Genomic DNA, 25,612 nt, shown 5'->3' with positions numbered 1-25,612 from the left:
TCCTTCCTTCCTTCCTTCCTTCCTTCCTTCCTTCCTTCCTTCCTTCCTTCCTTCCTTCCTTCCTTCCTTCCTTCCTATCAAGAAAGGCAAAAGAAAACAGTTTCACTCTGAAGGTCACTCCATCAGGGGCCATTCTCATCTCCTGCAAAATCCATGCCTTGTTGTCAAGACTGTAAGCTGCTTTTGCCCACTTAACCTCGCAGAGAAGCAGCACTGCAGAGATGGGGTAGAAGACTCTGCTTCTCACTATATGTCCTTTTCAGTGGTATTGCAGAATTCCTTAAAACTGAGAGCTGAGACTCTGAAGCTGGTTTAGTTTTCTCTCAGTAAAACATGCTGCTTTATCAGTCCCCTACCTCTTTGGTGTGTTCTCCGTTTTTTTCCTGTGGTGCTCCTCTCACCAGCGAACTTTACTGTGACTGATTTTCAGCCTGCTCCCTCATGTCCACATGCTTGTCTCCACCAGGCAGGGATCTAGCTGAATAATGCCAGAGGCAGTCCAAGAAATAAATGCTGGGTAGAGCTTGCTGCAGGCAGCAGGCGTGTTCGACTGTAGCACACCAAGACCTCCCACACTGGCTTCCCACAGAGATGCAAGATGGGGAAAGGGCTTCAGTGTGAAGGTCCACAGGTTTCCATGCTGGTGGGAAAGAGGTGGCTGTGCCACTTGTCCCTGTGTAGAGGAGCACTTGGAGCAATGGTGTGCAATACCAAGCTTTACACAGGGGTTTCAAGACATATTTCTTTTCCAGGAGCTCCCAAAACAGGCAGGCTGGCAGGTGCCCTTTCTCCAGACTCAGTTCAGGGTATGATTTGTTAATCATAGGCAGATGAAGTGTGAGACAATTTTTTCCTAGCTTTATCTATGCAATTGACATTGTTTCCTTCAAAACGGCAAGCTGAAAATTGGGACATATTTATTGAGGCCTGTGGGCTCTAACAATGAGTATTTAATACAGACCCAGGGTGTTGTGTGCTCCCAAGAATAAGTCCTGCTGTTTGGAAAGGGTGTATCAAACATACGTGGTCCTGTCTGAAGCAGGCTTTTGAGAATGAATGATGGTAGTCAACCAGTGTTGTGTGGTAGGGTCACTCTGGTTTCACAAAGCTGTTTGTAGTCTGAAAAATTCAGCTGAGTTTTGTTTAGTGTAATCTCATCAGAATAATCAGAAAAGCAGTGTGATGCCAGAGGGTAGTCATAACCAAAACAGATCCAGCTGTCAACACAGTTGAGAGACCTTTAATTTTGCAAGCCTTAAACCAAAGGCCAGAGCAAGTGGCTGACTCAGTAGTGTGCCTTGTTCTCCATGTCTGGGGCTGAAGGAGGGTGTGGTGGCCCTGGGACTCTGTTCTTGGCACCACCACAGCAAGCCCAGCGGAGACAGCATGGTCTACACCAGCAGGGAGTCAGAGCAGAGCAGGAACAGAGCACAGATATCTCTCAAGGCTGAGACAGGGGGGTCTTTTAGAGCCTAGTGCTGCTCTCTTGGTTACAAGGCCCCATCCAGTGCAGTGTCACACCATACACCTCCTGTCAAAAACACTGGAACTCAGCTGTAATTTACTGTCACCTGCAATGCTCCTTCCCACACAATCAATAGCTAGGGTGCAGTGTACGTGGACTGCTTATCTTTCGTTTTCATAGTGTGGACCATGTGTATGTGCATGTAGGAAAGTAGCATGCACTCTCTAGGGAAGTGACCTAGGCAGCTGTGCCATTTCCAGGTCCTTTCAACTGCAAAGAGACTGCATCACCTCCAGATAAGAGATGGTATAGAATCAAATCAAGTATATAAATAAATGGTCTGTATGGAAGTTGGACTTAATGATCCTTACAGGTCTCTTCCAACTCTCACTTACTCTAATTATTCTATAATTCTATGATTCTATTCAGGTCTTAATATATTGAGGATTCCACATGTTTAGCCACCAGTAGCATAGGTACTACAACAGCAAAAGATCAGGATGTAGAGAAGGCACCATTAGTCAGACCAGAGTGGACCACAACTATCTGGTGCTGTACGCCAGAATGAACCAACAGTTTACACGTTAGCATCAAAATCCCCAGTTGTTAAACACTGAAGTGATGCTCAGATTTCTAAGTATCTTGAGACATTCCACATAACTGTTGGAAGATGTGAGTCTTTAGTCAGTTCTAAGTCTCCTGTGGCTTTTTCATTCTGATCAAATTCAAGTGAAATAATTGGAGTCATGGAAGATAGAAAAGTCCTCGCCTGTCAAATTCAATACAGATATATTTTCCTTGATTTTTCTGTAACATAACACTCTGGACAAATTCACTACTTACAGTGTTACAAGTACTATGTATTCTTGCTAAAAATATCACTTCCTCCTGTAAGAAATGTAAGAATTTCAAGAAACTCAACCAATTCACATAAAATCGCTTGTGCTCCTTGCAATGAAAATAAGCTATTTAATTTCATATTTGCATCTAATCAGTTTCTAGACATTGAGCTGCTAATAACCTCAAGGTGCAATCTTGCTGGGTCAAATACTCTTTAGTCACTTCGGGTATTTTAAATACTAGCTGTAGGCTTATTCTGCCTTGCTTCAGCAAAACATTTGCCTGTGCTTTAGCATAAACAATTCAAACCATATTTCCTAGCAAATCCTGGCTTTTCTCTTTTCCATTATTGTATCCATTGTTATTTCACAGAGCTTTTATGAAGTTTTTAAGTAGTGCAGGAATTAAGAGCCTGGAACCATCAGCCAGAAGCTGTGAGTGGAAGCTGGGTTTTCACCTACTGAAGATGCTCTTGTGCAATAAGGTTGATGTTGTTCCAAAGAGTTTCTTGCACTTACAGTTTATGATTTCTTCAGGTTTCAAGCAGTAACTAAGAACCACATAAGGTGAGTATGATCTCATCATGTGAAGAACTTTGCTGGTTTTAGCAGAGTGCTTTGGACAGTACAAATTTTGAATGTGAGCAGGTATTATGGACTCTTTCCTACAACACATGGGATGCAGCTAACCACATGTGGGCATCTTCCACTGAGTTAGATGTCTGGATGCATTGTCTTCCTTTACAGAGTGCCAGTTATGTCATTGTAATGCCAATATCTAAAATGAATGAAATAGATTATGTCCTAAAAGTGTTTCTTTCTCTTTGTGACTGTTAAGAGGACCCAGGGCAACCCACTGAGTCATAAACTGCTTCCTCGTAGGCAACTGAAATTAGACATGGTGAATCCTACCCTAACAATTTGATCCAACTGCTTCTGAAGTTACCCCCAGGACATGCCACTGGGTGTTGAATTGGTCGCTAAAGGCATTTGCTGTGGAAGGCAGGGCAAAGGCTGTCACTCAGATAAATGTAGGTAAAGGAATATGGCCAAATTTGACTGCTGCCATGTAAGATTGCTGCAGCAGGTTAGCAGTGCTGTGCACTTCTGTGACTCTGAGCTAGCTGACACAATGAGTTGATATACCTTGAGAAGGCAGATGGAGGCTGAGGTCGAAGTCAGGAGCATGCTGGGAATAACATGGGTGCTGCTGGAGATGGAACAAAAATACAAACTATATTTATCAGCCTGTCAGATTTTACTCAGCTTCTTTAAAACCTCAGTCTCCTTTCAACAACTTAACTTTCCAGCTGGAAGGTACAAATGCTTGAGTCTTTTGGTCTCTCTGGGATTCCCTTGTGCTGCATTTGCTCTTCTCTTTGCTCTCTTCCCAAAAACCCAAAACAATCACATTAGTGGCTATCCATATGACATGTTTTAATTTGGCTTGCAACCACTTCATGGTACGGTTAGCACTAATCATGGCCTGTACTTGCCACAACAGAGTGGGTTCTCAGAAGTCCAAGTGGCAACTGGATACTCTATCTGCTAAGCACAAGCTTGGAGTATCTCTCTGAACATGATTAAGAGTTGGGTGATAACAGAGGAAATCCACAGAATTTTTTTTCTGCTACCAGTCTTGCAAGGCACATGACTGCCTTCCCATAAGTAAATCTGTACCTTTTGCAGGGTGCAGGGAACTTTCCAAATAAGCCAATGGATCCACCTCTTCCAGCCTGACTCCTTCCTATCACTATGAAGCAGGAAATCCTTGAGTGCATTGTCCCTGGCAGTGGTCTTCTGAGGGACCAGCTTGACAAACAGAAATGCCGCCCTGACCACTGCTCACAAATTACCAGCTACAGCCCTTCATTCTTCCTCCCCAAACGACCTGGACCTTTGGTTTGGCAGGCTTATTTGCAGGATGAGAAATGCTATGGCTAAAGTATGGCACTCTCATATCTCTTTAAAAGGTTTTATGGCTTTGATGATGAACACTTGCATTCACTCCTGTTTATCACATCACTGAGCAGGAACTGAAAGTGAAAAATAAGAAGGAGGAGTTAACAGCTGCAGCAGCAATTTAATTCCTCAAACGGAGATACCCATGAAACTTGGGAGAGGCTGAGAATCTCTAGGAGGCAGCATTCACACAGTACTATAAAGAGAGAAAGCAGGAGAGATGTAGACGTTTTCTTGACTGTTTTAATATGCCCTGATCCCTGAAAACTTACTTCTCCCTCCAGTGTGTATGGCAGAAGGGCATGAAAACACAGGAAAGCAAATTCCCACTGTTGAAATTCCCCAGGAGAAGGATTTTACAGGCTGTAAAATATTGCCTGTACTCTAGCAACAATTTCTAATACAGCTGGATGCTTTTAACAGCTAAGGCAAAATTTGTCTTCAGCCTCCTCCCTGACTAAGAAATAGGCTTGAATACGTGATTCCCATCACATAAGAAAACCCTCTTGCTCCTTAGAACTGATGGGTTCCTCAGCACCCCATTTTGGGCAGTGGGTGTCTGACAACGCATGGCTGTTATTAAAACACAATGCTGTCAGCTGGCCTAGAGAGGATCTTAAAAAACGGAAAGGAGGTCAGATATATGTGGCTCAGAGTAGTGTTTCTTGTCAGAGTACAGTACACTGACATTTATATTTCCCTTACATCCAAAACTTCTTGTGGGCTTCCTTTCCCTGGGCATGGCTGGTTTTCTCTTCATTTACGTTCCAAGCTGTAGTGGAAACACGGGAGCTGTTTGTTATGATGAGACGCATTCAGAGCTACACAGGCTTCAGGGAACAGGACACCCACAGAGAGGTGTCATGCAGGGCAGCTTTTTGTCTAATTTACTGAAGTGGTTTTGCTGAAGAGTTGGGAATTCTGGCCCAGAACAACCATCTGTGTGACTCCATATGAGGTAGAGATGGGATGGAGCCTTCTGAAGGTAACAGCAAAACTGTTGCTAGTCTTGTCTGTACAGCATCGACATTGGCTGGGTGCACCCAGGGCATTTGCTCAGCTCTTCCTACAGCTGACAGTCATCCAGACCGCACCAACACCGGTAGCTCAGAAGCCTTATTGTGGGTAGCCCAAGGTCAGATTCTCAAGCACTAGTAAAACAGCCTGTGACAATGTGTCACCACATCATGTCCACGCTGTGCAAGAAGGCAGAGCTAGAGCATCAGAGAGAGCAGTCAGGATGTGCCTTTAGTATCCCTTAAGGCTGCAAGCATCTCCTGTACTGATGTCTTGGATTGCTGGAGAAGCCCTATGTCGGGAGAGATCACAAGCCTTGACCTGATGCGCCCCAAGCTCTCTGAATCCCTCACACTTCCTCAAAGCCTTTTCTCTTGCTCAGCTGACATTTTTATAAAGTTTCTGCTATTTAATCTCAGTTCACCATGTTGTAGTGTAAATCAGTCATCACCAATCCGTTGTGGCCCTCCAGATCAATTACTTCCCTCCCAGCTTAGACAGTTCTTGCAAAATATTACCACCTCCTATAAATATGACTGTGAGGTTGCAAAGTGTCAGTTCTCCTTGGAAAGATGATTTATTTAATTAAGTGGAGAAAGGAGATTTGGGCTATTTTTAGGCTTCTTTCTCTGATGCTATACAAAGGTTAACTCATCATATTTTCCCATTCAGCTATGCCGTCTCTGACTTTTCACACAGCAGAAGAGGCATCCACAACAGTGCTCCCATATGGCTCTCAGCAAACAGCTTTCATTGTTCAGTTTTGCTATTACTAATTTGTTATTTATCTTCTTTTCTGCAGTAAAACCAAGGGATCTCCCACAAGACATGAGTGACAGCCTCAGATAAGTGCAATATTTAAATGCCACTAGCAACAAAGAGTTTATGGTATATTTTCCATTCACTTCAAATGAAGCATCATCGAAAACCCAAACTACCAGATGAGACTCGTCCAAAGTGGAAGCTGCAAAATATTATCTGGAATGGGAAAAAATATTCGAGTAGAACAGCTTCTTATCCGGAAAGTACTAATTTTTGCAGGCCCAGACTTATTTTTAATGAAAAATCTTTATCTGAAAGAAGAAGGGTCACCCTAGAGTGAGGCTGACCTGACCTAGAATAGCCAAGGGCCTGGCAGATAAGGTATTAATATTTAAAGAGCTGGACTCAGGTGTCTGAGTTAGACTTCTAACTTAGTCTTGAGCCTCTCACATGCTAGGTGAACCACAGAATCATAGAATGTGTTGGGTTGCAAAGGGACCTTTAAAGGTCATCTGGTCCAACCCCCCTTTGCAGTAAGCAGGGACATTGTTACTAGATCAGGTTGCTCAGAGCCCAGTCAAGCCTGACCTTCAATGTCTTCAGGGGTGGGGCTTCCACCACCTCTCTGAGCAACCTCTTCCAGTGTTCCGCCAACCTCATACTGAAGAACTTCTTCCTAATGTCTAATATAAATCTCCCCTCTTCCAGTTTAAAACCATTGCCCCTCCTCCTATCACTGCCTGCCCTTGTAAACAGTCCCTATCCAGCTTTCTTGTAGGACCCCTTCAGGTACTAAATGAGGCCATAGGTTTCCCTGCGGCCTTCTCTTCTCCAGGCTGAAGAACCCCAACTCTCTCAGCCAGTCCTTGTAAGAGAAGTGCTCCAGCTCTCTGATCATGTGTGGCCCTCCTCTGGACCCACTCCAAGAGGTCCATGTCCTTATCCTAGCATGCTCTTACAGCTACTTCATCAAAGATCGCTGTCCTTCTGTAGTTAAGTTTAAAAGGTTTGGGGCATGCCTTAATGCAAAAAGCAAAACATATGTTAAAAGCAAAAAATATTGACAAGGTGGGAAAGCTATTTGTGTCTCAGCTGTTGCTGCTATTGTCCTTTGCCAGCACAGAGGTGAAGTACAAAAAGATTCAATTACTTTCCCAAGGTTACTCGAGGAGCCGGCAGCAAACTGAGCTGAGATACCTCATAGTTGAGGTTCTTTCTCAGAGGACAAGGGTATCTACTTCTTTTTAGTTTAGATCCCAGAAATTGCAAGCGTGACTTTTGCCCTTCCTAGAAGTCATCAAGAATGTTGTCTGAACTGAACAGGGCCAAGTCATGGAAAACTGTGGTTCACCACATTCCCTGTCAAGCCTCTCACCTTCCTATGGAGTTGAGACATGGTACTTCTGCACAAGAGGTAAAGGCCAAGAAGCTGCTGCAGGCTCCCTCCTGAACTATAAAAATAAGCCTTCTCCTAATATATTTCAATACTAATTAAGCTTTTGCTATTCCACCCACAGAGGGTTATCAACATAGTTTACAAAGTGTCATCTTTTAGCAACTGCTCAGGAGTTGGCTGTTTCCCATGTCGCCCCTCTGACACATTTACATGTTCTCTTTATACAAACACACAGATAAAATACCTCCCTGGTGTATCTAGAATATTTTCAACCAAAGAGAAAAAAAATCCTTTGCCAAGTTGTTCAGTAGCTGGAAATGACTTGTCACGTCCTCAGACCAGTAATTCTTTTTATTTTTAAATGACTAACCACACTATGATTAATGTCTCACATAAATGAGCTCAAAATAAGTTTGGCACAAATATAGGGAAGGAGGAGGGTAAATGGGATAAGGACTCGATGGGTCTGCAGTAGACATTGGTAGCGTGAATGGCATAGTGGGCAGGGAGGAAGGAAAAAATGTTTGATGCTATTTGTAGCTCAAAATTGCAGCTACAGATGGTGATGCTGTCATGTAGCAAGGGCTCAGGACACTGGGAAAAGGCAACTTGCACTGCACAGACTTGTCTCTCCCTGAATGGTGGTGTCCCTTTAGAAGATTCATGAGACCTTGTTGCCCCTATATACATAAACGCTATTAGTGCCCTTGACTGAGTACTGAAGCTGTATCCATATCTCCTGGAGTGTTTTTGCCCTGTGTTTTACAATACAATGCATTTGCTATTCCTCTTCCAGAGACAATGTTTTCCAGCTTCTTTTGTCAGCTGTTACCCTGTTTATTTTCAGCTCATATTCTACAGTGATACTTTTGAGTGGAAACGCCAGACATGCCATCTTGGCCAACAGGAATAAGCGTGTCACTTCAGGATGCTGTGAGAAGTATAAACTCACAGTTTGTGGGGCAGACAAAGTTGGTGGTGTGGTATAGGATGGGGAGGAGAGGGCACTCCTTCAGACTATTGATGCAGTCTCGATCACCTGGTAGAACGGGAGCCTTCGAGCAAAAACAGACTCAAATAAACTCAAATGTTGTGGCATGCATCTAGCAACACAGAATGGAAAGCTCCTTCCAGCCTGGGGAGGTCAGGCACACATCCTGTAAGGCAGAGACTCTAGAAAGGTCACGGGGATGGATAACTCCGAGCAGACAGCTGAGGCAGAGCCAGCAAGTCAGACCCTGCAACTGAATGAGCAAAATGAGGAATGGAAAATGGGCAGTCCAGTTTGCTTCTCAAGAAGCAGCTCACAGTCACAAGCTGTGGCGGCATAGTCATAGGCCATCACAGCCAGGTGGGGGTCTGAAAAGCACGGGGAAGATTGGACATGGCTCCCTCTGTGTGCCCCCTCTCTGAATCTGCACAGTCGTATAACACCGTTGCTGCTTGCAACCCCCATGGCTCAGCTGTCACCCAGAAATATCCCCTCCTGCAGGACTCCTTGCTGCTGTGGGAAGTGAGATCCAGCTGGCAGAGCTGATGTGGTGGGGGGCTCTCTTGCATCAGAGCCTGTATTAACACTGCATTTCTTACAGAAAACCTGCTGCAGCTGCAAGTGGCAAGCAATGTCACTGTGAGAAGAGTTACCATCAATTTCTAAAGCTGCTTTGCCATTATTTTATGTCTGAAACAGCTTGAAATGACTCACGCTTCCTGAAATAACAAGAGTGTAATTTCACACTTTTCCCATGGTGAAATCTCATTAAAAACTTAGAGATATTTGTATTTGATGCTATCCACACCTTTCCACCTCTGATGGCACAGATTCCTGAGAAGACTCTGCTCTGAGGCATAAATAGGATTTTGGTTTCCAGAAAACAGAAATCCTTCTGGAAAAAAAAAATTCTAGAAGCCAAAAATGAAAAAAAATGCATCTTCCATTAAGTGAAATCTTTCCCAGTAAACAGTGGTATTACAGAAGGTGCACATAGGCATTTGCCAGCAATACATAAACACTAGATTTCTGCCACAAGGCAATAGCAGAGCTCTGTCTCAGGAAAACAAATTTCCTCTTGTAAAACAGGAAGCCAGAAAACTATGCAGAAGTAATGAGATGTTTCCCAATTGCTAGGAGTATTACAGGGTAATGATGAAGCAATAGAGAGCCTGTCAGTGCTGTGAACACATCAAGGCTGAGATGAAATGCATCATCTTTTCCTCTCAGTTCTCTCTTCCTGTCTTCCCAAGAAACTAAGAAATATATCTTCCAGTTAGCTGAGCTTGCAACATATAGGTAGATTCAACCACATAGGGATTAGAAATAAATGCTCTATGACTTCCTCTGTCTAACTTGCTCCTTGGGTATTATACATCAAACTGTAATTTAAATATCACCAGCACTACATTAAGCACATTAAGCTATATTTAACAGTTCTGTCTTATATTTCTTTATTTGTGATAATATATTTATCTATATATTTATACAGATATGTGGAAATTGAGTATGTATTATAGGGGGTCAGATATTTCCCATGAATATCTTTTTCTGAATGGAAAGGTAGTCTTTAAGATCTCTGAATTTCCCTTTGGCATTTTGCTGGAGTTCCCTATTGGGAAAAATAAAATGCTTTGTTTTGAATTAGCTCAGTCTAAATTGAAATACTTTGGTTTGTCAAACTGAATTAAAACATTGCATGATGGGGTAGTTCAGCTTTTATTTATGTCCACAAAAGTTACTATGTGCCTTGTGGACATTTTAATTTATACACATCATACTCCCATAATGCATCATAATTGTCTCTCTCATTAAATTTTTGCAGTGTACTTTGAGAGTCAGATGGCCACAAAACATCACAGGATGCTGGCTGGGAACTCCGTTGACTGAGAAACATGATGTATCGCCCTCAGGAGGCACCACAGCAGTTCCAAGGGACGCAGTTATATCAAACCACACTGAAGTTAAACTTTTTCTGAGAAAGGACAAATTTGCTTTCAGTAAAAACATTACTGTTTCAACATTTTGTCCAGATGTGGGCCCAAAATAAATGTTGTTATCAGAACTTTCTATAGAAAAAAGCAAATAAATTTTGACAACTTTACTGTCTAATAAATAAGTCCTACCTTCAAGTTTTTAAGTGCTTTTCCTTCTCCACTATACAGGAACATACACTACAGTATTTTATGTAGTGCAAGCACCAGTGATCTGCCATTTAGCCATAATTACTTGCCCTGAGTTGGGTCAGGAGCATTAGGCGAATCTGGTGAATTTCAATAAAAGCTTGAAACCTCTCTATCTCCCCAGGGCCATGAGAAATGGCAGATCAGAGGAACCAAAGCACAAGAATAGATAGCCTGTAAAAGATGTTCCTAACACTGAAAAAAAAATTAAGATTATATAGTGTGAAAGTTAAGACTTTCATTTCAAATTATTAGGAAATTCAGAGTCACAATTGCCTTAGAGAGTCTATGCCTGCTAGTTGCATTCTGGTCAGATCTTTAATTGCATCAGCACACAACACAGGACATAAAGCTTGGAAAATATTTACATTACAGCTCTGGATTAAATCTATTCAGGCATACAAATGTGACATATCTTGGGGTGATGCTGAAGGAAAGCAGAGGCTGTTATGGAGTGGGTGCTCAGGTGATGATGGAGCACGTAGTCCAGTGTCTGCTCTTCTCTGTCCTTGGGGGAACAGTCCTAGATATAGAGAAGTTAACTACATGTAACTGAGAAGTGTGTCAGATCAATTGCCCCATTAAGGTCTCCTGAACGATTGCTGTGAGGCCACAGGCCTATGTTTAGAAGACCTTACAGGAGACTTGTTTTGCCAGCAGAAGTAGTGAGGATTGCCACATCAAAATTAGTGTGTGCTCTGGATCCTGCCCTCAGCTGGCCCAGAGACAGTCCTATCCATGCTGCTCATGACCTTGACATAAAATAGGAGCTGTCTTTCCCTTCTCTCTGACTCTTCAAGGTCATGAGAACATAAGATGCAAGGAAGTTGAAGCCACTTTGGTGCCATTCCTGCTTTCTATGGTCATTTATCCAGAGCACTCCAGCTGAGCATGCCACAGACATCCCCTTATTCAGATCTTTTTTCTTTCATCTCTAAGTCTTGGCTGATCTGTATCTGTGTTTGTTTAAAAGTCTGTCTCAACATTGGCATTGATGCCCAAAGTACATCACTGAAGAATGCTGGAAAATCTACCCTGGATGTATCCCCAAAACACTATCACTGCAGAAGTTGCTAGCACAGAAAGTCAGTTAGTGAGCTGCATATTCCTAGACTAAGGGGAACCAGGCCTTTTCCCCTTTGTATCACATCATGTGAAAACAAACAGGGAAGATGATCAGGGCTAGAATCAGAAATGACTGCAGGGAAAACTCCCTTCTCCTTCTCAACTTGTTACCACCCTGTTACAGCCACAGGATGAAATAGGTCTGGATTTTGTATTTTAATAGTCGCTTTGTATTTTATAGACTTGGAAATGTCAAAAAAGAACACCCGCTAGAGAGATCCTTTTTTATGTGTCACAGTTTGCTCATGAACTCACACCAACTGGCTCCATGTGTTGCTGTATTTGGCATCTCCACAGAAGAGGAGGAATCTCCCTTCAGTCCTCTCCCAGGAGGTGACCTCCATTCTCGAGAAACACAGGGATTAACTGAGCTAGCAGAGCATGTGCATAATGCTGCTGGGGAGAATGGAAAGTGCTGCATGGCTACAGCGGAGTCCTGTTACACACACAGCACCGACAACTGCAAAAAGAAAGGAAAAGCCTGAGAGAGCACGAGAGGGACTGAAGCATACAGGGTAGTGTTGTGGCTAGTGAACATCACCTTCACAGTTAAAAAAGGAACTGCATCCATTGCTTGACCTTCTCAAAGAATGCCTCAGATGCGCCATCTGCTTGAAAAAAGCAATTGTAATGAATACTTTCAAAAACTTCTTATTTCCAGCCTTTGAAAAAGGAGGTGTTAAAAATACAGATTTTATATTTATTCAGTTGAGTACTGGTGCCTGCTACACCATGGGACTCAGACTTTTCAAAAGGGTATGTCCTGTCTTCTCTATAGCTACCTGCTGGGGAAAAGGCCGTGTCTCACAGGGGCCATCTGGGGTGTCTCCTGATGCAGAGACACTGGCGCAGGCACTGCAGCAGTATCAGGAATGACTTACATCTTCTGATCTTCCAGTCGGAAAAGCAATCTTAACCAAAATTAGCAAGAAGATCCCTGAGGATTACCCAAGATGAAGGACAGCCTGGATAGATGCTTATGTACTTGGTGACACACTTGGTGATAAGAGAGACAAAAAAACCCCAACAGTCCACCACCTGCTTTTCCTAACCAAGCTAGTGAAAACGTTGATTCAAATTAAAAGAAGGGAATTAATTTTTTTCTTAGATTGGTTGACATGCAGAATTGGTCTCCTAGGCTTATGAATAGTGTCTTTCTACAGAAAAAAAGAAAGGAAAAGATGAAGGACAATGAGAAAATTAAGTTGGCCATGCTTATAATGCAGGCAAAATAAATTTATGTCAGCTACAGTTTATATAGATGCACACACACATGCATTAGCACCTACGGAAGATATACACTCTGGATTATACACAAAATCAGTAAAATTTCAGTTAGACAGACTGCTTTCACAAATCTACGAAAACCAACGTAGATTAATTTATTCAGTATTTGTGTTGCTAAAGTCAAATGTCTACGTGCTGTCAGCTGATTGTAATCAAAATGTAAATTTAAAAAAAACTATAGAAATTAAGAAAAAAATATTATCTTTGTTTAACAAAAGACTAAACATAGCTTATACTCTGATGTGCTGCTAAAGATATGCCTCTCAGAATGTGGACTTTTCCTAGAGAATGTTTGACCTTGTAGCTGTGATTTTGCACAAAAGTACCATCATGAGAAGAATCTTAGTCAATATGGTCATTACCATCATATCATGCACCAAATTTTGAACAGTTCTGAAAACTAAAAACAATATCTTCCTCTGAAAAGGTGCCAAGAGCCCATGCAGTTCCTGGAGGACAAAACTTAGGAAGTAGCCCAAAAAATAGGGTAGTGTACTGGTAGATGTGACACAGTCCAGCAGTGGCTGAGTAAAAAGGTAACTATGAAAGTTTAAATATCTTAAAAGTCAGATCTGGCTAATTTGCATCAATGTTTTTATAAAGTGGATCAGGGAGCTTTCTGAGATACTGGATTTAATTTCTCAAGCATTGAAGAACTGGAAGAATTCAAGTGAAATATTAAGAAGCTAGTCTGCTGACATTTTAAAGTGATAAATGGTATAACAGGGGAAGTTTTAGGTCAGTTAGGGTCATATTGATGCTGGGGAAAAAATAACAGTGAGACACAATCAATAAACAGTTAAAGTACAAAAATTCAACAAGTGTTAGTCAATGAGGTTTCATGGAAAAGGGATTCTATTAAAATAAATTCACATTGTTCATTGAAAAGATTGTGTCCTTGGCTGACGAAGCTAATCCTGTAAATGTAGAGTTTGATCTTTTCAAAATATGATTTTAAAATATTTAGCATTCTGATTAAAAACTAAGACTGTGCCAAAACACTATTGCCTATCTTCAACAAATCAGAAAACCAGCTAAGTGACTGAAAACTGCATTGTCTAATGGAGAATCTTCAGTAAAGCATTGTGTGTTTAATGCAGTCCCACAGAAGTCTGGTTTTGGTCTAGCACCGTTGAGTATTTTTACTGATAATTTGAAACAAGTATAAAAAGTATTTCTAATTAAGTTAGCTGTCTGCACAAGATTTATGGCATAGTAAATAAGGATGCACATAGGAGCATCTAATGGATGTAAAGAAAATTGGGTTACTAGCTAGGCTGAAAACAGTTGAACATATATGTGAATATATATTTTTACAAATATATATATGTACACACAGACACAGAATGCATATATAGCAACAAAAAAGTGCAGATTATGTTTACAAGATGGGAGACTTCATTCTTAAAAATGAAAAAATGCAGCTATGAAAATGACAAAGCATCAAAGAGAGAGGAGACTGAGAAATATGACCAGGTCAGAAGACCTGCACCTGAGGGAATGCATTTGGAGGAGGGCACAGAGGAAGCAGTGGGTGCCTTGTTCCTCGTGAGAAACAGTTTGAGGTAGTGCTGCTGTGAATCCCAAGAGGAATGTGCATGGTGAGGCTGTGAAATGGTCTCAGAGCAGCTTTACTGAGGCTTTTTCAGGGGAGGTTTCTGAATTACACCTCTGGGGAAACTGCTAAGCTGGGAAAGTTTCTGTGTTGTACAAGGTCACACAGAAACCTCATATCTCTGAAATAAGCTCTTGAACTTGTCTGCTTTGAGCCTCCTGGTAGGCTGACAAGAGTTCTTCCCAGGTCAGTTGGGAAGGAAGCTGTGATAATGTCTCCCTTGAGAGAGCATATGCAGAGAGAACACCACCATATAATTTCTACCTTCTGTAGAAGGCAAGTGGCCTTTGGATGCAGCTCGTGTTTTCAGACAGAAAGCCTGGAAATTCTGGGGGAAGGAAAGGGCAGCATGAGTTGAACAAGCATATTGGTTAGGTTGAAAAGATGGAAAGACTTTTCTTGTGCCCCAAAGAGCGTCAGCATGGAAAGAATCTCTGTCAGACCTATAAGGTGTATGATGCTCTCTGGAAAGCTCTGAAGTGGGGAGATGAGAACTCAATGCATCAGTCACAAGCCACCTTACTCATCCTGGTGATAAGCACTAAAAGGCCAAAAGGAACAGGCAAGTAGACTATGTGGAAAGTCTTAGGAGCAATTCTTTTTTTCTGTGGGTGAATCTCTGTCTCCTCACCTATCGCAGAGTCATTAAAGATCCTTAGACCTGGTGCTAGATTTGTGTTGCAGTACTGATGCAAAATAGGCATCAGATTTATGAAACACAAAAGTGCCTTGCTGGCAAAGGCAAGGGAGTTCAGTTTCTGATGAGAGCCTGTGTTGTTATGGGCTTTAAGGAAGGAAAAGGTGATCTTTGTCTGATCATGCTTCTGACATGAAGCACCACATTCTGAAAGTGACCTTGACCTGCCCTTGAAACTTGCACCTGCTGTTCTGCAAGAACAGAGTTGCTGGGGGAGGGTAGAGATTAACTCTTTTCCATTCCTATAATTTGATTTTGCAGGCACAGATACAGCCAGGCCCTTAGTTCAAGTCAGTAACAAGTTCACAAACAGATGATAGACTATACTGCTTGTCTGCACACAAGCTTACCGTGTTTGAATTTTACAGCAATTCAGCTTGTGATTTCAAAACAGATCATACCTGATACTTCCGCATGGCCCAGGTAGGCAAGTGAAAATTCACAAGTCATTTTTTAAATATCTTCCAACGTTTGCATTTCATTCTGACAAATGAATGATATGAAAGTTTCAAAAAATTAAATGAGATTCAGAAGTGGGTGTGGTGGAGAATAATGTTACACTGGAAAATAATGTTTTTGAGCAATACTATGAACCTCTTCTTTTCTTTTGGCAGAAACTAGGAAGGAGCTTTTCCTGTTATTCCATTCCACAGACTCGGCTACAGAAAGGATGCCAGGGCACATTTCATTTCCATTTGGTAAGGTATGACAATTGTCATGGCCCTCCAGAAGTAGCTAGGAAAAAAACAGTTTTAACATGCAATGGCCAATTGCCATTTTGTGGGCCCTCAAGATGCCCTTTTCTGAAGTCCCCTTTCATACACAAGCAGAATTCTTCTTGCTTCTGCCTTAATCGTATTGTTGGGGGTGTCATCATCTTGAAATCTCATCCAAAACTTTAAAAAACTGAATGTGATCCACATAACTTTTGTTTGTCATTCCATACTAAACCATACAACATTCTTGTCTTTCATAGGGGTTCCCATCAGCCTTTTTGGGGTATAGCTATAGCTGTTAATATTGTAGACAAAATTCTTCAGGCCTTCCCTGAGATTAGAGTTCTTGTTTTTCCAAAACAGACACAATGCACCCAACATCTCATCAAATAGTCAGCTACCCCTCTGAGTTTATAGCAAATAACAAAGCTTTTATTTGGAAAGCAATCTTGTTACATAAACGGTACATAAATAGCCTAATACTTTGGAAATGCCTCTGGAAGCAGCATTAGACTTCTAGTTGCAGAAAGAGCAACACAAAGAAACTGCTAAACTGTTGTGATTTAAATCTATTGCATGCTACATACCGATGCAATGTCTGCTTAATACCATGGCCTTATCAAGCCTGTTGACCATTCACATTTTCTGGAAGCTCAGGATGATAATGAAACATCTTTTCTGAGTAGCCTGGCAGCCCAAGCATAAAACTCAGACCAGATTAAAAAGTTGCTAGTGCTGATACACACCTGTGTACTATATGCAAATTCAGCAGAGATCTTTGAACAAATTATTTATCAGACATGTCACATCAAGCATGCAATGAGGGGCCTGTCTAAAGCTGAAGATCTGATAAGTTATGACATTCTGATTGTACGCTCACAGACCCTGCAGAGTGATATGTTTGCAAAGGATGAACCAAGGTCACCAGGAGTGTTAACAGAGCTATATAACAAAAAAGACTAAAAGAGCTCAACTGTATATGGGTTTACAGCTCGAACAGTCACATGACAGGTTGTGCCCAGCAAAGTTATTATCAGAGAGTTGAGCATCTTTGTACTTGGAAAGTAAAAATAAATTATGATAAACTTATCTTTATTATTATCGACAAATGTACAATGTAAATGCAAACATATAACAGTGATATGTAGCACAATATGTAACTAGATTTACAATGTCTTGGTATAAACGGATTTTAGAAGGACTTCTTGTATGTAATGCTACTGGATAGCAAAAAAGAGAAGAAAATATGGTAAGGGATCTTCTCCTGTGAGGTAGTGTAAGCCTGAAAACCTTCTGAAAATGGTCAGAACTTCAGGCAACAGGCTGTGGAATAGAAAGAGAGAACTATCATAAGATGAGGAAGAAAATGGCTCAATGCAAGGTAGGGAGGAAACAATTTAATGTAGGTAATTTTGCCAAGCATGGAAACAGTTTCAAAATAGTTTTGGAAGTTGAGTGAAAGGTATTTAAAACTAACTATTTATCTAGGGTGCTTGTTGCTTGTCCCAGATCTCTTTAGGTGTCATTGATTGGAGGTGACATTCTATGAATGTTGGAAATTGGAATAGGAAGTTAATTTGAAAATAGGAAAACCTAATATAATCTTCTGACTAAGAGAATAGCAGTGTAGGATATGTCCACCTGAGCAAAATGGCAGGTATGTGCAGTAGTTAACGGACACAAACTGGAACACAGGAGGTTCCACTTAAATTTGAGAAGAAACTTCTTCTCAGTGAGGGTGACAGAGCACTGGAACAGGCTGCCCAGAGAGGTTGTGGAGTCTCCTTCTCTGGAGACATTCAAAACCCGCCTGGATGCCTTCCTGTGTAATCTCATCTAGGTGTTCCTGCTCCGGCAGGGGGATTGGACTAGATGATCTTTTGAGATCCCTTCCAATCCCTAACGTTCTGTGATTCTGTGATTCTGTGATTAGTTTCCAAGAGGATCTGTGCTCTCTGACTGCACAATATGTCAGACAACACACCATGAGGGACAGAAGAGCTCCTCATGTTCAGTTTCACTCCTGTAGACTTTAGCTCTCATTGTTAATTAATAAAGTATAATAATACAAATAATGTGTTGCCACTTGATTTTGTGTGCACACCAACCTCTCCATATTTCTTATGGACCTGGATAGCTTGTTGCTGTTGTTGTGTTGATCCTAGTATGGTTGCATCTTGGTGTTACTTGGTGTTGTAGTGTTTTGGTGCTTGTACCTGTAGGGTTAGTGAAGCATTTGGCTTCTTGAAGATAGGGGATGAGTGGTATTTCTTAGCGATGAATATACAACAAGAAAGACATTTCTCCCTAGACGACCAATTCATTGAATAGTGTATTTCTAGCATCCTGAGATAAGAAAAGCCTAGAACTGTGTGGTGTAGCCCGATTCAATCCTGGGAATATGAGACTGCAAGTTGCAAGAACAGTTTCTTTGTTTAACAGTGCATAAGCAGCGATGTTTTACCCTGTGCTTATGTGAGTGAACTTGCTTCATGAAGTTTGGGTGATAGCAGCCAGTAGTCTGAAAAAATCTGGTGTAGACTAGTTGTGTTATGTTAGCTGATGTGATCTGGTTTGGGTGGCCTGCGGCCCATGAGAAGTTTATAGGACAAAGAGTTGGCTTACAGTGGTGCATTCTCTGTCATCCTTCATGATAATGTTGTCTCTCTTCTTGGCATTCTGGTGGCACAGGAGCCTTGAAAACCTCTCCTACTGCTAAAGCTCATTCCATGAGAGCAGTGAAGTTGACAGGCTGCCCAGAGGGTTTACACAACACAGCTGGAGCAAGCCCTGATCATCCTGACTTGTTCTCATAGCCAATTCTGCTTTGAGCAAGATCTTGGGCTAGAGACCTTCTTCACATTGGCTGGATCCTGTGATTCTAGGTCATGGTCACATCTTTATCAAGGGATTCCAATTTACTGCTTTGCATCTCTTGACTCCTGAGCACACCCTGACTATGTCCTGATGTCATATTTGCATGACAACTGGTATTCACCAACCCCTATCCAGCCCGGTTTCCTTTGTAATGAAGGAGATGTGGTGTGCTTCAGTAGGTCTCCTGGTCTGGATAATGCAGGGACTTTAGGGACACAGGAGTCTTTTGTGAGGAGAAGCACCCAGAAGGGCTTAGCACCCTCAAAGGATCTTCAGAACAGCCTTGTGAGCAGTCATTGCCTGCTCCAACCAGTACACCATTAACTCCGCAGCTGACTCTTTACCTGAGTAAAGGTAATTTTCTGAGGCTGAATCTGTCACTCTCGTACTTACCAAGGCCCCTGGCAGTTCAGCCTGTGAGGGCCCCCAGGGACCAACCTCCATTTATTTTCCAGAAGCAGAAGGTTATTGCTACCTGTGAGTGCTGGTGAAGATTAGGAAGGTCTCACATGTCAAGTGGGAACAGGCAATGCTCTGTTCTTTCACCCAGATGACGCTTTCAGGCATCTGAGACTTATCTCTCACGTATTTTCTTCTGACTCTGAGCACCCCACCCTGGCTTCCTCCCATCCTATGGCTGCTGAGCTCCAGCCCTCCCATGCAAAGTTGCAGCCCATTTAAATCAATTTTGACACCCAACACCTCTCTGTTTTCTCAGCCTGCCTGCCCCAAATATTTCCCTCCAGCCCTGACAGAACGGGTATTCACAGGGCAGCTCCAGAATAACAAGTTTCCATTTTTGAGACAGTTGTATGGGGAGCTTTGTGGTGTGGCAGCTGGCCAACGGGTGATCATTTAGCCAGGGGAGCTCACTACTGGGTAGTTAATTTGACATGCAGAACAGAGTGGTTAGGCTCTCTCAAAGTCCAGTCTAACACTTCTGAGTTCCCAGTATTAAATTATACCTGACATGCAACTCCAAAATATCGGCACTTGAGTGCAAACCTTGACTTCAGTGAGGCTGATCAGCCTAGCAGTGGCTCATTCACTTTGACACAGTCAATTTTCTCCAGTGGGCTGTGGGACCATTAGCTGCTTCAGAGAGATGTGAGTTGCACTAGACTCTCCACAACCTCTGCATTGCTAAGCTAGGGGGAAAAAAAAAAGAAAAAGATTAAGACATAGTGGTGACAGATAGTTGTGATGAACCCATAGATACAAGGCTGGAAAGAGCAGAACCTCTTTCATTGGTAACAGCCCAAGACTTTGAACTCACTCCTCTCCCAGGAAATATAGCAAGTGTAGGAATGAGAGCATGGTTGCAGAAATGGATTTCCACTTAAGACATGCGCTTTCTCCATCTCGGTTAGGACTTGGACTGAATAATCGTTATCACCACATGGTAGCTATCAGGGGCTAGCCGACACATTATAAAAGCTTAATGTAGCCAGTGCACATTACAGTCTTAGCCAGCACCTGAACTGTTTGCCAGAACCCTTTTATATAGACTGTGCTTGTGGTATTTGTATCACTGGCAAGAAGCAGAAGTAGAGGAAATCTGGAAAACATTTCTCAGGGAAAAAAAAGTCTGTGAAGCGTTGTGGAGTCTAGATGCAGATTGACAATACTGAAATTCTGATTGCTCATTCAAACGGGTGTGGAGCTTGGGCATTTTTTGAGCCCTCAGATCAATATTTCACACTTTTTGATTGTGTTAGCAGTTGTAATTGGTTGGTCCTTTATCTTCCCTGCAATTCTCTGGCCACTCAGCTTGCTCAGAGCCTGCACTTTGACATTGCTTTCCCTCTAGGGAAACAAGTATTGTGCCTACTGAACTCAGCCACTCAGAAATTAGTGGAAAACTATTTAGACTATTACTTTAAAATGTATTCTTCTATTTCATGTGGCACTGGCATTTCCTGTTTCTGTGCTGTCACCAGACTGCATGCAGCATCCTGAGGTCTTTAGGGAGCACTTGCTATCTGATTAGGCAGTTGCATATTAGGATGACAACTGGAACATAAACCAAAATAGCCGTAAAGGAAGCAGAACAGTCACTCTGGGATAGATTTCAGTTGCCATTCATTTATGTCTCTCACACAGAGCTAATTGTGAGAAGTGCTATAACATGACTACTAGGGCTCTGTGATGACAAATGGAGAAAAAACCCTGAAGACATAAATACAGTTGGAATCTCTAGCATCCATTAACCATAAAATTCTGATATTTCAAAATATTTTTCATCTTGATAGTTGGATGACAAAACTATTACCGTTTTCCACTGCACCAGAAGTACTGAGATATCCTGACTGACCTCTACCTGACATATCTTACTGAAATGGAGTTTTTCAACTTCAGCTTCAAAAACATAGCAGGTTTATGAACTTTAAAGTTTCCACAGCAAGGGCCAGTTCAGCTTTTCTCTGAGTCCCCAGGAGGTGTGATGGACTTCCTAGGACCCTCTGTGTCTCCTGCATCCTTTGTGGGCAAGGATCTGAGTTGAGCTTCCTCTTGCTGTTGCTCTACCATTATTCTCCCAGGTTTTTTTTCATTTTAGTGACAAAATACTTGATTGATTTGAATTGCTTCTCTTACTTTTGGGAATATTTGCATTTTCTGCCCTGCCTGGCAAAGAAAACTCACCAGAAGTCTCAAGAAAATTATGTGGGAAAGCTGATGTAAAAATCTCTTTAATCAGTTGTGTGAAAAGGAGTGTATTTACCCTGTAAAAACCTGTGGTCAGATAACTTTCAATGAGATATATAAGCCTGGGACTTATTTGATTAATGCTTGATAAAAAAGGATTTAACATATTTTAGTCTTTTTTTCTTTAATTTTTTTACTCCATTAGAAATTTACAATAGAAAATTACACCTTTACACCTTTTGCATAGAAAACGCAATGGACCACTGGATAACTAGTAAGACTGCATGTTTGCAAATATGCAAAGAACCTGAGTAAGCAGGAAAGGAAGGGACTTCTAATCAGACTGCTAAAATAGCCATGTGGCAGAATGTAAGGAGGAAAAAGGGAGGCAAATGGATAAGTCCCAGGAGTAAGAGGATGCCAAGCAAGAATGGTGGTGCATCCGCACATGTTCCAGGCAGGAAATACATTTATTTTGCTAGAAAAGTGTCAAGTGCCATGCTGAGAATTCCCACCACTCAGCTCCTGTTGATCCCACAAAGCACACACAACTCAGTCACAGTGTATCCTGCAATTTTCAATGTTTTCTTGTCATCTCCCTGAAAAGCAATCCCTGAAGTCTCCAGCGTCTGCCTCAGGCTTGTGCAGCCACATTTATAGCAGAGTCCATGAGGAGTTCTGGAGCAGACACTCATCCCTTCATATGGCGATGTATCCATGGTTTCTTGTACCCATTTTAGGACTTTATAGTAATGTTGTGATCACAACTGCATTAGTCTCATCGCTGCAGGGAGGCTGCTTCAGAATCAGTCCTTCTTGTTTCAGACATTTGAATGGTCAACTTAAGCTTTCTCTGTTCACTTCCACAGAGAACACCCCATGCCTTGGGATCTTCTAGCTGCTATGTAGCCTGAACAGAACTGGATTTCCCAGCAGGGGACAGTTAACAGGGTTGGTAACAGGGTTGTACCTGTAAGGTAAATAAAGAGTGAGAAGACGCAACCTTGTTTGTCCCTTGTCTTAAGCTGTGGTGACAGCTGAAAGAGTCATCAGAATGGACCCACCTTGTTCTATAGCATCTTCTTTTAGGATTTGAATTAAATGCTCATGTTGGTGGGAGTTGGGCTCTTGGCTTGCCAGAGAACTTGTGTCTTACCAGGCCTTCAAAAAAAAAAAGTTTTAGTGGTCAGAAAACCCAGGAGGGAAACAGGTGTTACTTGTGCCCTAAATGACTGTCTGCAAGTGCCACATGAGTCCCCTGCTGGGTGCTAAGTGACCACGAAAATGCACACCATGGTCACACCAAATGTGAGCTGAGAAGCTGAAGAGTGCTGTGCTGACATGGCCCTTACCCTGTGTGGCTGTAGGCATTTGTCACCTGCTCTTAAAGCTTTTGTTCCAAGCAGATCACCTTTCTGGGAGGTTGCTTTGTCACTGGCAAATATGAGGGGACATGGTACCAAGAGGCAGGCCTCTGTTATCTTTAGTTCCCTGTGATGTGCATAAGTCTGTCAGGTTATGGACCATGGAAATTAGTAGAAGAGCTGGTGTTCAGATGGAAGTCAAAGAACTGTTTTCAGACAAAGTGCTCTTAATGAGAGAATTTTGGAGCTACCTCTTCACAATGTTTCCTGTCACCTCATGACCTACCACTTTCCTTTTCCTCCCTATTAGTTTAATTCAAACATTAGTGTTTGCACCTTAACCTCCCAGTCTGAAGGAAGTAGGTGGAGGACATACATCTGAGTAGAACGCCAGCAGTGGTTGACACCATAAATCAGAGGGATTTTAGAATCTGATGACAAACCAAATTCCTGTCAGAAAAGAGCAGAGCTGACCCCTCCCAAACTGTCATCGAAGCCGGGTCATAAAAATCACAGCTGTCACCAAAGCATGCCGGGCCTCTGGGGGACATGCCATCCTGGGGACTCATCTGCTCCCTCCACGGACAAATTCCAAGCCCTCAGGCACATTCCACTTGACATTTTGTCACATCTCTTGCTGGTGCATCTGTTCAGGGGCATTAACTCTTCCTAAATCACTTTATTCCTTTTTTTTTTTCTCAGAAAAACCAAGGCTATGGGAGATGTAGAGGTCTGAGCAGTGGTCTGTGGCATGAAACAGAGACCGAATATTTAAAAACTGGTAGCCTTCGGGGTAACTAATCCTGTAGGCTATGTTGTTACAGTAATAGATTCAGAAATAAAACCTGTGTTGACATAAGCTTCAAAAAATTATTCTAACTCGCATTTCTATATCCAGACTGATAGGAAATCTTCCCAGTCATGTCCCATTGAGCTTTAGTCACAGAGAGGCATCTGTTTCCAAAGGAGATGGGTGAGCATTAAGTCAGACCATGATGCCTATGGTTGACCTGAGATGACTGAACACTCAGTAGTGGCATGTAAAAGTGAAGACGTTGAGGCACCTTTCTCAAACCAGTTGATGGAGTCCAAGCTCTAAGATGCTTTCATGTACATGAATGGAAGGAATGCTTCTCTGTTCAACCTCTGCTTGAGATAATAACCAAACTGGGTGATATCAATCCTAGAGCCAAAAAACTAGTAGTCCTTATAACAAGAGGTAAGTCTTACATGGACATGGACATTAAAATTCACAATTATAACTTGTCAAGCAGGGATAGCAACAGAGATACCACATCTCCAGTCATCAGAGAGGCTGTAATGTACCGAAGAGGCACTTGTTTCAGAATCACAACCTCTGAATGCATATGGGCTAAAGGTCTAACTAGTTTCATTGAGGATGGGGAACAATGGACATCTGGATGAGAAGAACCAGGGGAGTATTTGCTGGACTTCTCATGTTACTAGTGACAAAACTAGTTTCTGAAAATAATAGGTGGTAATTTCTTTACATGCAATATCCTGCATCCAGGATGAGGCACCTGAGTACCAGCTCTTGTGCTGGACAAGGAGTTAATAACTAACCTAAAGGTCATTGGTAGACTCAATGTCAAGTCTATCTGTCACATACAAACAGAATTAGATGAAACAATAACTTAATTTATATTTAAAACTCCAAAGGCCATTTCTCAGTGCTTGTAAGTATTTCTGACTAGAAATCTTGGAAAAGCTCAGATAAGCCCTCAAGTCCTTTGTGGATCCCCTAACAGATGAATACTCACAAGAGATCATTGCATGCATGTGTAAAATGCTATTTTGTTGGGTATGAATGGAAATAGAGCTGAATGGAAATCACCCTGGTTAAAATCTTATCTGAGAACAGTGACAAAATGACAAGCTGTCAGATAAAAAAGCAGAGAAAGAAAAAGTTGCAGGTGGTTAATATAATTTATAAATTAAAAATACATACATGTGAAGTCAAAATAAAGCCACTTTTAAAATAAAAGTGACCAGTATGGCTTTAAAGACAACATTTTAAAATATATTAGGAACAAATAAAATAAAATAAAATAAAATAAAATCCTTGCTCAGATACAGGTAGCTTTAACAGCAAAACTGTAAAGTCAGAGGTGTTCAGTCCACATTGTATTTCAGTTCTATAGACAAAATAAAGCAGGGGGTGGTGAGGTTTATTACATATGATACTATGGAGGGAGTAAAACTTTTGCAGTCTGTAGCAAAGGAAGGTGTGAGACAGAAGCTACTTAAATTAAAGAACAAAGTTTCCTGAAGTAGTGAGGGGAACTTCCTTTTCACAAATCTTGGGAAAATTTGAAAGTTTTGGAGGATTCTTACTTTTGCTCTGGGGTTTAACAAAGGATAGAGCCATGGGAAAACCTTGAGACTCACAAATGCCCATTCAGTTTCCAGCATGAGAGTCCACAGTTCACAAAGTAATGGCTTGGATGAAGTCTCCTGAATTGAAGTTCACAGAAAAAAAATTCTCTCTTTGCCCTCAGCATGCTAAAAATCCCTTCAGTTCTGTGTAACTCTGTAAACGAGCAACAGCTGAAAGCAAACACAGTTCATCAGGATTTCCTTTAGTTCCCTGCAGGTATCAGAAGGGAGGCTTTCTTCAGCATTCAGCTAACCAGACATGTTCTGGTGTGC

Source organism: Mesitornis unicolor, unplaced genomic scaffold, assembly GCF_000695765.1.
Source record: "Mesitornis unicolor isolate BGI_N332 unplaced genomic scaffold, ASM69576v1 scaffold1189, whole genome shotgun sequence".
Classification (NCBI taxonomy): domain Eukaryota; kingdom Metazoa; phylum Chordata; class Aves; order Mesitornithiformes; family Mesitornithidae; genus Mesitornis; species Mesitornis unicolor.
This window is presented reverse-complemented; position numbering follows the sequence as displayed.